General features: G+C 41.1%; 1 long non-coding RNA gene across 1 annotated transcript in view; it reads left to right on the plus strand.

The window, feature by feature from the left end:
• Positions 1–1,108: 1,108 nt before the first annotated feature.
• LOC122457695 overlaps positions 1,109–14,854 on the plus strand; it is a 29,281-nt gene continuing 15,535 nt past the window's right edge. The window contains exon 1 of the long non-coding RNA XR_006277369.1: positions 1,109–1,233. This is a non-coding gene — a long non-coding RNA (uncharacterized LOC122457695). The remainder of the gene's footprint in view (positions 1,234–14,854) is intronic.

Genomic DNA, 14,854 nt, shown 5'->3' on the forward strand with positions numbered 1-14,854 from the left:
CCACTGCAGAAAATAGAAAAAGAAAAATACCTGAGTAAAAGAAAAGATGTACAGGGGCAGCGGAACCCATCTCCGGTCAGGGAGAAGACTATGCGAAGAATAAATTTCTTGTAAGTAAAGAGATATTTATAGTATTCACTATAGAAGTAATTAACTGCACTTTGCAGATGCGGGGGGAACTGAAAGGATTAAAATGACAGCAAAAGCAGCAGAAAAATATCTAAAGATAGACAACCTCTTGATAGACCACATTCATGTGATTTTAAAGGAAGGCACTGATACTTCTTAAATCACATCGTCTTAGGTGGAATGTTCATAGTTTAATAACACCTGGATAGGCATTTAAGAAAGCTCATCTTTGAAATGGGAGAAAAGCTTGATGTAATATGTATGCAAGAAACTTGGCTAATAAGTGTAAAAAAAAAATCTATTGGGATATGATATATTTCAGAGGGATCAAGAGGCTACCGGAGAAGGAGGGTGTGACAGGATACCTGGGGTGCAATCTGGAAGTGGGATACTGCAGTGCCCCCTTAACTCTCCAGCATGGGCTCTCTTTCACAATGCTTTGCTAGTGAGAAGCAGCAAACCCCTCCTGGCACTGTTATCACTTAGTACAACAGCTTGTGGGGTCCCACACCCAGCTAGATTGCATGAATGCTCCCAGAGCCATTTGCAAAACACACAGAGAAAGGCATCAGCAAATCTCCCAAGTCCCCAGCCTTGCACCTCAGAATTTTACCCTCTTGCCCTGATCAGAATCTTGACCAGAGTAAGTTTATTGCCTAGTCCACCCCACCTCCATGCAGAGAGGAGACACACTAGCCCTTGTAACTTGAGTTGAGATTTCCCAAGCACTTCAACCAAAACACACTGTTTTAGGTAAAATGTAAGACAGATTTATTAACTACAGGGAAAAAAAGATTTAAGTGATTACAAGTAGTAGGCACAAAGGTCAGAGATAGTTACCATAGAAAATAAAAGGTAAGTGCGTAGTCTAAATCCTGAATCTTATTGGACTAGGCAGTATTTGGATCAAGCAGTTTTTCTCACCTCACCCCACGGGATGTTGCAGGTAGGTTACAGTTCTTAATTTACAGGCCTTTCCTTTAAGCCTGGGACCAGTCTCCTCAGTTCAAATCTTTGTCTTCCCAGTGTTCTTGTTGCTTTCAGCATAGGTAGGGGAGGAGAAGGCGCCCTCATGATGCCACTGTCCCTTATTTTATATTCTTAGTCCATGTTCCTGGAAAGAAATTAGCCCAGGCATATCTGGTGGGCTTTGCTGAGTCACAAAGTTGAGCTATCCCCATTGTCTGGTGCTTCTCTTACAGAATTGTAAATCCCTTGTTTACAGCTCCCCTGCTGATTAATGGTCCTTTAATGCTCGCCTGGGTGTGGATCACCTCCTTTATTGTCGCTGGTGAATTAGCAATGGATGGCTCCCACATTTGCAACCTATTTCAATAACAACCATACAGCAAAATCTCATAACTTCATACACACTAATGATATACATATTTTGAGAGAACAATGGGTTTCAGCAGAACATGACTTTTCATTTGATATCTTGCATGTCATGCTTTGTATGACCTATCATAATCAGATATGAATGATGAATATGAGGATTTTGCAGGGTGTTGTTCTGATGTACAGAGGGATTTATAAAACAGGGAATTATGTCAAAATGGATGTGCAAAAACTAAATTTTGAAAATAATGCTATTTAGATTCCCATGCAGAACAAAAACACATATACAGATTTATAATGTTTAAAATCCATGTCAAAATTAGTTATTTTAGCATTAGAAAAACTAGTTAATATTAAAACCCATTCAAAATTTGAGGAGACTTAAGTAGTCAAAATGAACTATGGGGAAGTAAGAAATTGTCGCAAATGCTAAATGCTTAGAACAATTTATTGATATGCATAACTCGGTACCATTGAAAATAGGAGCACCTACTAGATTTTATTCAATGGATGCATCTTTTTCTATTTTGGATTTGGAAATTGTAACAAATAATACAGATAATCAATGGAACTGGGAAATTCATCAAGAAGATGGAAAGGGAAGTGATCACTTCCCTATGGTTATTGAGTACCAAGACTAAGGAAATGTCAAAAACACAAAATTCCTAGCAGGAATTTTTGAAAAGCTGATTAGGGCTTTTTCAGAATGAAATGTGATGAATATTTATGTAGTAACTATACAAGTGACAACCTAGGAGAATTCTATGACAAAATAACAAAAATAATTATAGCAGCAGCTGATCTGGCCATCTACAAAACATCAAATTGCCCCCAATTTAGAAATCTGGTTCCCTGGTGGAATGAGGATTGCAAATTACCAATCAAGGAAAGAAAAAAGGCATACAAGCAAGCAAAACACATGATGAATAGTAGAGATTGAATAATTATAAAAGATGTAGGGCATGGCACAAAGTATTATGAAAAAGACCAAAAAAAAGAGAGTTGGAGAAATTTCTGTTGGAAATTGAACAAAGTTTCAAAGCTTTCAGAAATATATAAGCAAATTCAAATTCTAAATGAATTCTAAGTAAATGTATACCTTGTGTGATGGGCTGAGGCTGGAGGGAGTAAATTAGGCCAATTAACTGATTGGCTGTGCTGGAGGAAGGCCAAAGCATGCTAAGGCCTAATTAGCTGATGAAGCCCAGCTGGGGGAGGAGCTAGACTGGGTTTATAAAGCCAGGGAGCAGACAGCAGAAGGTGGCTGAGGGGAAGTAATGTGCAATCACTTTGTGGGAGAAGGGAGATATGTTGGGGATATAGAGAGTAGCCCCCAGTTACTTGTGAAGAGGTGGGAGTTTGAGCTGGTACAGCCAAGGAAAGGAGGAAACCTTAAGCTGTAGGAAGGAGTCTAGGGAAGGAAAAACAGGCTGAGGGAAAGCAGACCACAGTTGCATATGTAGGGTCCCTGAACTGGAACCTGGAGTAATGCGTGCCCAAGTTTTCCTTCTAGCCATTGGGGAAGTGGCAGTGCTGGAGAAGATTGCCTGGGAGTTTGTGTGTAAGGACTTTGGGTAACCCCCCAGAAGAGGAAACCATGTAGTGACCCAGTCAGAGGGCCAAGTCACAAAGAGGAGGAGGAGGCGGCTGCAGTTCTTGGCGTGAGAGAGGTTTCAGGGTGAGACAGGATGGGTGAAGACCCTGCCAGAGGAGGGTGCAATGCGTGGCCAGAGCTAATCACTGGGATGATTAGGGGGAGGCACTACCTGCAGTGAGTGGACCCTGTGTCACTGCTCTTATTGTATACTGTGAAGCTGAGATCTCTAATTTAGGAAAGGCAGACCTTTTAGCAAAATAATCCCAAAAGGTCACCAGTGATATGAATCAAAACAATGTTTTACAAGGAAAAAGGGTTCAAGGAAAACTGAACTATTAAATGGCTGGAGAGAATATTCTGAGGTATTAAACAAAAAATTTAGTGTGCAGGAGCTTATTGCAGGCATTAGAAAAAAGAAAAATACAGCTCTAGGTAAAGATAATATAAGTAATGAAATATTTAAACACTTGTCAGAAGGGAGTCTAAATATTTTGTTGTGGTTATATTATGATATATGGGGGGAAAGGACTTCAGCCAATAGAATGGAAAGAATCATTGGTGATGCCAATTGGGAAAACAGGCAAGGTGCATACAAAACCTGATACTAATAAGCCTATTGTTCTCACATCATGTGTGGGGAGAATCATGGGAAAAAATTATAAATGTAAGGCTAGTGGAAATCTTGAGGGGGGAAAAAATGATATAACTGAGATATGAAGTGGTCCCAGAAAAGGAAGATGCACAGTGGACCTTATAGTGAGACTTCATAATAAGTCTTTCTGAACATTGGAAAAGCATATGACATGATATGGAGGGAAGGCTTCCAATACAAACTAGCCAAAATTGAATAAAAGGGAGAATCTTTTGGTAGATAAGGGACTTTTTAAATGACAGAACTATACAAGTCAAATTAGGAACAGCTTTATTAAGGATGAGATACTTGGATTGATATCCTTCAGTTTGCCAATCACTGCCTTGCTTTTTGTATCAGGCAGGGCATCAACCTCCCCAAAATTTGGATAATAATCCACTGTAATCAAGTACTGCTTTTTCTTGAAGGTAAACAAGTTTGATCCCATCATTTCCCATGGTTGGGTAGACAGCAAATGCTGGTAATAGTCTTTGCTGGCGATTATGATGACCAGCCATCAAGGATCAGAATTGTGTTGGTTCTGGGTCAGTAAACTCACTCTCAAGCCACTCTAAGACAACTGTTAGTGCCCGGGTGTGAGGCATGTATTTGTTGCATCATATCCTTCTGTAATGAAATGGCAGCAACAGCTCTCTGTCCTCAAAATGATTCCATTCTATACACTCGGCTCATTTTTAACTTGCAAGTATGGTTCTGCTCCTATTGGTACTTGACATATGTCTTCTGGCCACCCTGTTAGTATCACTCTCTTCACTGCCTGTAGTTGCAAAAAGAAAAGGAGTACTTGTGGCACCTTAGAGACTAACAAATTTATTTGAGCATACGCTTTCGTGAGCGAAGTGAGCTGTGGCTCACGAAAGCTTATGCTCAAATAAATTTGTTAGTCTCTAAGGTGCCACAAGTACTCCTTTTCTTTTTGCGAATACAGACTAACACGGCTGCTACTCTGAAACCTGCCTGTAGTTGGATGTTCTTTTCTGTAGCCCCTTTGATTTCCACCAGCTCTGCTGGAGACCTGGGAGATTGAATCCATTAATATGCTGCACTGTGTGTTCTGATCACCCTTCCCCCAACTTGCTGTATTGGGTATATTTGCCCTGCTTGGAGTGTCAGCTAATACCAATAATCCTTCACAATATCTGATCTCCACATGGTAGTGCAGGAGGCTGACATCTCTTTCCACCATTAAGAAGGGGCTTTACCATGATTGTCTCTAGGGGATTCTACTCTGATTGCACTATTACTGTGTGCCCATAGGTGTACTGATGGAATCGCTCAACTACAGATACTTCAGCCAGAAGCTCTCTTTCTGTTTTGTCTGATAGGGTTCTGTTGGCAGGCTTCTCCTGCAGAAGAGCTGTATCCATTCCTTTCTCAGTTGCATCACTCTGGAGTGTTAGTGGCTCTCCTGACTGGTGGTACTTCAGGACAGGGATAACCATTATCTTTAATTCTAGCATATCAAATAGCTGCTGTTGGGGACCTGCCCAGTCCCACTCAACATCCTGCCTTGTGAGCTGATGCAGGAGTTCCTACTGCAGCCAGATGTGGACAGAATTTGGACAGAAAAGGTATTCTTATGAAACACTATATCCCTTTCACGTCCACTGGCATGTCTCTGACTGCCTTGATCTTGTTCAGGATCTGCTTTCAGTCCCTCTGCAGTGAGCAGATGTCTAGTGTATGTCAGCTTATAGTGTCTGAACCACACTTTTCTGGACTGAGTTTATAGTCTTATCTCTGGATCGCTGTAGAAAAGCTTATAGCTTTCTGTCATGCTCTTGTTCAGCTTCTGTATTATTTCTTCCTTCACCTACAATGAGGCTATCATTGCAATTATTTTCACCCCACCCAGTCCTTCCAGTGCTTGGGTGAGTCTTCTCTGGAACGCCTCCAGTCATGGAGTCATGCCCATTGGCTTCTGCAGACATCTGCATGTTGCAAAGGTTGTCCGCTTGCTGGATTCTCTAATCAGGCTTGTGTGCCAAAACCCATTCTTCACATCAATGACCATAAAGATTCTGGCTTTGGAGAGTTCTGGCAAGATGTATTCAATTGTGGGCAGTGCATAGTGGCATCATTTCAATGAGCACTTCAGTGGCTTTGGGGCTATTCAGATGTGTAATTTTTGCCTGATGGCTTCTGTACCACCCTCATGCTGCTTACCCAAGCTGAACTGGCCTCTACAGGTGCTATGATACTTGTAAATTGCAGACTTTCAAGCTTCTTCTGTACTGGATTACATTGTGCCACTTTAATTTTCCTTTGTGATTAAAAACACATGTTCCACTGTAGGGTCTACTTCCAGTCACAGCTTTCCTTTGAGGCACCTATCACATTTGAAAACATTCCCATACGCTTTTAAAATTGTCCCCATTGTCCATGGGACTCCCCCTTCTTGCTGCTTGGACTGCAGCTATAAAATTCTGATGCTGTACGGTGATCAGATCCATGGCTCATATGGCTGTATTCCCCAAGCAGGGTTTGTGATGCTAACCATCCACCACCAACAAACTTTAGTTGATTACCTTCTTTTTGGGGGGGGGGGTTAATTACTAAGAGGTCACATTTTCCTATGGGTGGCATTATGCTCTCAATGTACATTAGTTTGTGCCTGCTGCTAACACTGGGCATGTTCAAGTCCAATTCCCCTGGAAGAATTATATTGCAGGAGGCCCTGCTATCCAGCTGAAATCACACAGGCCATTTCCCTACTAAGGCTGATGCATGCACAAAGATTGGTATTCTCCCTTGTTGCTTTCCTGTTCCAACAGCCTGTACCCGATATCCTATGACTCAAGGAGAGAGTCATAATGTCACTGCCACTGTCTGTGCAATCTCCCTCTTATATAAGTCTGACTGAATCTTTTGGAGACCTTCCTCTGCTTTTACACACACTGCTCAAATGGAAAAGGAGTACCGGTGGCACCTGAGAGACTAACAAATTTATTAGAGCATAAGCTTTCGTGAGCTACAGCTCACTTCATCGGATGCATTTTACATTACTGCTCAAATGGTTCAACTTGCCACATTCCTTGCAATGCTGTCATAGTACAAGGCACTTCTTCTTTACCTGCTGTCTCCCACAGTAAATCCATCTAATTATGGATATGGGACCCTGGCCACCTGCTTGCTCTTGCTGTTGTCTCTCTGCATGTACTTCTGGGAGCGTTGTGCCTCCTCCAGACTTGCATCTTTCCTACTGAGGTTTCTGCTGTTTGCCCCATGTCTAAGTATCTGTCTAATGTGAGGTCACCTTGCCAGAGTAGGTGGTGATTCCAAGTGTCACAGAGTATTCTGTCCCAAATCACAGAGCCTGTCAAGTCCCCAAAACTGCATGTGGTGAGCTTTTGGTTTGGTCTCTAGTGTGTGTGGTGTGTTTTTTTTTTTTTAAAGTGGGGGGAGGAACCTTGTGCCATTCCAGTTTCATTCTGCTTTGGGGAGCAATAGGTTCCCAGGGCTGCTAGGACTGCTGAGAGGCATGGGGCAGTGGTGAGCTTCAGAGTGCTGCAGCCCTCTCAGCCTTTACTTTCCTCCTGTTGTCATTATCTGCCTCCTGCATGGCCATGGCTGTGTACAGCTTGAACTCCTTCCTCTGGGTCCATCGCTGGGCTGGGTTTGTGTCTGCAAACTCCAGGGGGCTTCACACCAAGTTCCCTGGCTCACACTGCCATCTGCTGCACTGCAGATAACTCACAGCTCAGATGCTGCCACCATGTTTGCGTTGCAAAGAGTGAAGCTGAAGGCAGGTCAAGTTGAACAAGTGGTACTTTATTGAACCCTGTGTTCTGCTCTGTCTGTATGAATTACTTCCAATTCCAGCTTAACTCTCGGGATTCCCTGTTTTCCTGGCATCCTGTCGATAAGAGTCCCTCCAGGGAACATGAGCCCTATGACTCAAGTTCCATGAATACGATGCTCCCCTATGCCTCACCCCTCTTCATGGCATTTCTTACTGGCTAGCCTAGGCAGCTCCCCATGCAACTTGCTGATTTCTGGGAATCCCTTTTTAAATCATTTATATTAGGTTTGTGAATTCCACTTGGTGGCAGGGTACTTAAAAGTTAGGTGCTACAAGGATGACTTGGGCTGAGTATTGCATTGTATCTTCCCTCCATATCCATGTTTATCAGCCATACCTTCTTGGACACTGATCTCACAGTTGCTAGAAGCTAAGCAAGATCACATTTGGTTAGTTCTCAGATTGAAGTAATGTTGGTGAATAAGCAGGTGGTACTGCTCCTTTGTAGTCAGTCTTCAGCTGGGACTAGAGGCACTGTACTGCTAAAGGTACCAGATTTTAGACATGACAGAACCAAGATCTTGATCACTTGTGGCAATTAAGGATCTGATCTTGCTCCAGTTGAAAACAATGGCAAAATTTCCATTGACTTCAGTGGGGCAGGATAAATCCTAAATTATGAGACACCCTTCCCCTATTCTAGTATGGATATTTGTTATAGTGTCCTACCCAAATTGTAATTAAATTCTTGCCTACCTTACCTCACTGGAATCAGAGGGAATTATGTTGGTATTCACATTCTGTCATTAACCAATAGATAGTGTTGGTTTACATGCCTAGACAGCTGCCACATTCCACCTGGGCGATATTTGCATTTCAGTGGCAAGTGAAATGTTTCCTATACATGTAAAGCTAGTGAAGGCATTTATGACCCCTTGGGTTGAAATGTACTACACAAATGTAAGTCTTTATTTGTTATTATGGATTTGTAGGCTGCACAGCTTTGAAAGGCACTTTAAGTCATAAACTTTGCAACTCATTTGCAATCTTTCCAAAAACTGGTGAATAACCTCCAGAAGTAACTCCTTCCCTAACTCTGACTTGTTTCAATTAGAGCAATATAAATTTGGAAATAAAGAACATAATATAGTGAGGGCTTTTCATAATTCAGCATGATATGTAATCTTTTGTATAGTGTTGTATATTTTGGGCTAAACTCTCTTCTAGTGTAAAAGGAATCTCCTCCATTGATTTCAGTAAAGATTTCCCCGTATATACCAGTCTAAAATTTTGCCAATATTCTTTCCTTGTGAAGCATGATACATGTGATGGCAATACAGATTCATACATTCTCTGAGCCTGTTTCCCTTGTTTAGGTCTCTGACTGCAAGGAGACTGAAACTGTCTAAAGAGATCATGCTGGAACTGGTAATAACTCAGTTTTGTTCTTGCTGCACCCAACACAATAGTTCCCCATTCAAAATCGGGGCGCTGGTGTAATTTAAGAACATAAATTTAAGAACTTATTTGAACCTAGAAATCCAGGTAGGGATGTCGTGAGAACAGGCTCCCATGAGACTTCTAGTACTTCCTAGTTTTAGCTGAGTCAAAAAGCCATAAGATTAGGCATTCTTGGAAACATATGAGAGCTTGGAGCACCAAGCTGAGCTCAATCTAATCAAATAACAGTTTGCTATAAGGGAACTGTAGCCTACAAAACTTGTACAAAAGACTGGTTTAAACACTTTGATCACACAATATCCTGGTGGTGTTTGGTTTCATAACTATTTATTTCAAGACCCCAGATTATATAGGATGCTTGCAAAGGACATTACTGAAATGCAGTTCAGAGGATAGCCAAATACTGCTCTAGGTACCTACTTTGCCACAGATCTGAATTTTACTCTTAACAGAGCACATGAGAAATGTTTAATCCTGAATAGGAGGGATTTTTCAGTGACAAATATCATGAGCATGGAATCAGCCAATCGCTTCAGGACCCTGTTATGCAAACTCCTGTTGAGTGGTAATTCTACAATTCATTCATTGAATAATTGTACCAGAATCAGAAGCTTAATATCTAAATATGTAATAATACTGAAAGCAAAGAACTTCCTTCATTTACCCATCTGGAAAAGTTAATATAACCGGTCTTTTCTTCAGGAAAAGAGGAGATGATATAATTGGATAGCTTAATCAATTTATCATATTGTAGACTTCCTTGAAGAGATCAATTAATAGAAATTGTCTGAAACATTCAAGGCTACCATTATGTGTGTGGTTCACATATACAGCTTAATATTGCCACTGAAACACATTATACTGTAGTATCCTTTTTTATGCTACTGTTTTTGACTTTGGAATTGGGCAAAAGCATGCTCCCCTGCCATATTGGAAACACCGAAGTGACAGCCTTGAGAAATATGTAAGGCTCCAGCAAATTAATCAATCAAAATTATACTCCTTTTAATATAACTTCCTCCATCTCTTTATTAGATGGGAATATATGGATTAGCATTTTATCAGTAGGTTCTTTGACTGGCCCTGAAATGTCAGTTCTTCATCTCCCCTTCCTGAAAAATGATATAAAGTCAGAATGTATGATATGTAAGGAAAGCAAATAAGCTGATGTATGACATACTGACTATTCTTAACTAATATAAAGAAAACATTAGGTGTATACATTTTAAATCCAAATACTGCCTACTTCAGCCATTTCCTGATAAGCATGTGACACTAATTAGTAAACGAAGCTCATGTGCAAATCTTGTGGCTCTATTCCCTGAGCTAGTCACATAATAAATACCAGTAGACTTTAGACCATTGATTCTTAGTTTGATATCTTGCATCAACATTGTATTGATTTGACTTGTGTACGTTATGCAGTGAAACTAATGAACAATCCTACTTTGAATGTATTTAAGCAGTACCAACCCTTTAGTGCATACTTAATAATACACAAAACAGCAAATAATTTAGCTACTGTAGGCAAAAGACTAGGGGCCTCATTAGGGTTGCCAGCCCTCCAGAATTGTTCTGGAGTCTCCAGGAATTAAAGATTAATCTTTAACTAAAGATTATGTCATGATGAAATCTCCAGGAATTCGTCCAACCTAAGTTGGAAACCCTAGGCCTCATCCCAAGCTCACTGAAGTTGACAGGAGTGAATGAAGTTGTCATTAATTTCAATGGGCTCTGGATCAGGCAATAGAGCTTAACATTTAAATTTGAAACTCTTATAAAGTTTGTCTTAATGACATCAGTTACCACATGTGACTATATTTACATATATTTTTTCCACAGCAAAAGTGTTCATACAAAATGAGATGCAGTTGCTGAAGCCACTTGCCACTATCCCATTCTCACAATGTGTGGAAACCCTTCATGGCGATCTCTCCCTTCAGGCCCTGGTAAGCAGTTCCCCTTTAATTACTGCAGCTGAGGACTTCCCCAGCATCAGGACTTCCCACAATCATCAGTTTAGCTAATCTTTGGATCCTTGTTCAAATGTGCTTCATACTGGGTAAGAAATGTGAAGCAGTTAAAAATGATGGTTCTTAATATCTCATCAATGTCCACAGTGCCTCTGCTTATATCTTGGCCCTTGCTTCTGTGGCTTACGCTCTACCAACTCTGGTTACTCCTGGAGCTGACTTCCTAGTTAAATCTTCATGTCTGCAGGGACCACTCCTTCTCTGTGTACAACATATTTGCATGATTTTCACAGCAAAGTCCACTTACGTTTACTTCTGCAAAACATTGTGCAAGCTTATGAAGCTGTATCAGTGTCATACTAATGAATGATTATACTGGTGTATCATGTGCAAGAAAATCATAATCACTTATTTCATTTTCAGCCATTCCTATTCTATTAAGCATTGCACCAGACTCTCAAGTGTTCCTATGATTAACATCTGCAAACTTCTGGGCCTTCTTAAAGCTCACTGTTAATCAAGAATGTAACCACAGTAACACTGGAAATGTTGTTAAACTCACTCTTTTCTACTAGACCATTTTGGGCAAAACCTAGCTATAGAGTGGGCACATTCACACTGTAATAAAGGTGTGACGCTTTCTGGCCCAATCACTTAATGTGGGCCAGGTTTATCAAAAATTAATACAGAAGTCTGTATTCAATTACTGCGGTGGCTGCTGTTATACTTCCTGTGGGCTTTATGCTTCCCTCCACGATTGCAGATGGAAGGGACCAATGCCCAACTGAACTCTGGTACAAAGCATGAAAAGAATGGAGCAGCTCTATAGTGTTTTCTCCCTTCACTTGATCCCTGTGAGAACTGCTGCTCCTCCCTGCTACCACAGGGCTAGTGTGATAAATGAAGTGGGGGAGGTAGTTCCGTTTGATGGACACCCAGCCAGCCAGTTAGCTGTAAAAATCCCTCTTGGTAGCTGTTCTCTGCTTGCTTTATCTGCAAAGGGTTAAAAGTCCCCCAAGTAAATAAAAGAAATGGGCACCTGATCAAAAGAGCCAATGGGAAGGTAGAACTTTTTAAAATTGGGAAAGAAACTTTCCCTTTGTCTGTTGTTCTCTCTGAGCTGCAGGGATGGAACAGCAATGCTGCAAGCAGATTTAAGCCAGGTATGATTGTAGATTATCAGTTCATACCTTGAATCTATTTATCTGAAGCCTCAGATATGTAAGTAAAATTAGGGAATGTCTAAAAAGACATGATTAGGTTTATTTCTGTTGTTTTTTTTAAGGCTTGTGGACTCCTCTGTGCTAACCCCAGATGCTTTTGTTTGTTTGTAACCTTTAAGCTAACTGCCAAGAAAGCTATTTTGGGTGCTTTAATTTTTGGAATTGCTCTTTTAAAATCTAGCAAAAGTCTAAGTTCCAGATGTATTTTCTTCCTTTTTGTTTTTAATAAAATTTACCTTTTTTAAGAACAGGATTGGATTTTTGGTGTCCTAAAAGGTTTGTGCATGTTTGATTAGCTGGTAGCAACAGCTAATTTCCTTTGTTTTCTTTCTCGGTTCTTCCCCGGGAGGGGGGTGAAAAGACTTGGATACCCCACAGGGAGGAATTCCCAAGTGCTCCTTCCTGGATCCAAGGGGGTTTTTGCATTTGGGTGGTGGCAGCGTTTACCAAGCCAAAGTCAGAGAGAAGCTGTAACCTTGGGTGTTTAATACAAGCCTGGAGTGGCAAGTATTAATTTTTAAAATCCTTGCAGGCCTCCACCTTCTGTACTCAAAGTGACAGAGTGGGGAGTCAGCATTGGTAAATCATACCTGGTTTAAAGCTGCTTGCAGCCCAGAGAGAGTTTCTTTCTCAGTTTTAAAAAGTTTTATCTTCCCATTGGCTCTTTTGGTCAGGTGCTCGCTTCCTTTTCTTTACCTGGGGGACTTTTAACCCTTTACAGGTAAAGGAAGCAGAGAACAGCTACCAAGAGGGATTTTACAGCTGGCTTTCTGGCTGGGTGTCCATCAAAGGGAGCTACCCCCCCACCCCCTTCATTTATCACAGCTGGGATGCTGAGATTAAGATGGTTTGTGGGAGGACATAAAGCAGGGCTGAAGGGATGACCACTTTCTGTGCCATCTGCCTTCAGACATGAGCTATGCAGGTAAAAGAGAATGCTGACTCTACTACATTTATTGTTGTGGGGAAGGCAGGGAGAAATGTGGAGGCATTGGAAATCCTGAAATCAAGGAATTTGCTCATTCATCTTGGGACATGCATAGGTGTGGAAGGCAAAGCTCTATCCCTTTCCTGGTCTGTCAAAATGCACTCTCCTAAAGGGATGGGACCATGGAAAATCAGCAAGTTGGTGGACTTCCTGGCTTTCATGTCAGTTTCTCCCATGAAGGCTACTATGTAGTCTGAGTTTAACCTGCTGGGAATTTGTGGTGGCTTACAGAATGGCTACACTGTAAGAGCTGAATCTGACACAGTGTGTGATGCCCCATTCACCACTGATAAGGACTGTGGAATTTTTGCTTTCAAAAATATTGGTATAGTTCTGCTGTGTGCATCCCAGTTCTAGCAAGGCAGATCACCACTTTTTGTTGGCTTTGCTGCAAGATTCACTTATGTATGCAAGTGGCTCTTACATAAACAAAGATGTTTAATTGCTTATGAGGCTATAGCCTTGAAAAATAAAACTGTCAGAGCCTATTACCTTAATAGGGCGGATTGGAAATCCTATGGTAATGAAGATGTCAGACTTACAGGAACTTGGGAACACCCATCACTTTGTTTTGGGAAGTTTCCAGCAAGAGGCATGTTTGAAAGCTTACAGAGCAGTGATCAGCTAAAAAGCCCCTTACAGGTTAGTATAGTCTCCATGTAGCTCCCTATAAAAAAACAAGTTGCTGTAAATGTATGGAAATTGCTAGTACTACAGGGAACTTCTCTTAGAATCAATTCAGCAGTGGACACAGGTTTGAATGTCTCTTGAGAGCAATCTAAAGGAAAATTGGTCACAAATATTATAGGTTTGTCTAAAGAAATAAATTTATGGAACAAAGGGATCTTCTTGTAGCATTCCCGAGTTCCCCCCACCTTTTAAAATTTGCTTTCCAACCATCCACAGCAAAAGAAACAACTAACACTTACACAGGATGCCAAGTAAAACACTGGGGCAAGGTCCTAACTGGAATAAATCACAAACTTCCATTGAAATCAATGAATCAAACACTTAGCTCACGTCTGTCAAACAGTGTTAGAAGTAATATATGTGCCACAGCCTAATTACAATGTTTAGTTGTGTAACACTACCTAAATCCCAAAATTTAAATACCCCCCCCAAAAAAAAACCCCCCACAAAACAAAACCACAACCCCGTGCCAGGAGTATTAATTGAATTTCCAGGGTTTTGTTGATTTGTGACTAACTTAATATTATATTTTATTCCTGTTTCTTCAAAAAAGAAAATAGGGAGGGGGGAAAACTTTCTAAAAGAAAACTGAGAAGCTCATTTAATATCTAAGATATTCAAATATCTCTATTCTTTCAGCCTTTTTTTTTTTTTACACAATGTAGTGACTCTGTATCTGTGTTCTTTCCTGAATAAGAAAGCATAACTGATTTCCCCCTCGGTGAGTGATGTCATGAGTGGGACACCAGGGCACAAATCTCCTCAGAGCACTGAGCCTGAGCAGAACTCGGTCTGCCCCCTCCCCATCTTCTGTAGAAGCAGATGTCAATCTACACACACACCACATTTCAGGACATGGTGCAGGAAGCCAATTAAGGGGAAATTTGAAGAACTGGGGTGGGGGGTTGCTTAGGGCATCTGGGTGGGTGTGATGCCCAATATTACTGAAAATCATATTTAAGGGTGCTAATAAATTGGGGTTAGGTTCCTGCAGCGAGTAGGTGCTTAGACCAGCGTAGGTCCTTCTGCCCCCTTTGTACCTCCCTTCTCTGATCCATGGT

This window comes from Dermochelys coriacea, chromosome 1 (assembly GCF_009764565.3).
Source record: "Dermochelys coriacea isolate rDerCor1 chromosome 1, rDerCor1.pri.v4, whole genome shotgun sequence".
NCBI lineage: Eukaryota > Metazoa > Chordata > Testudines > Dermochelyidae > Dermochelys > Dermochelys coriacea.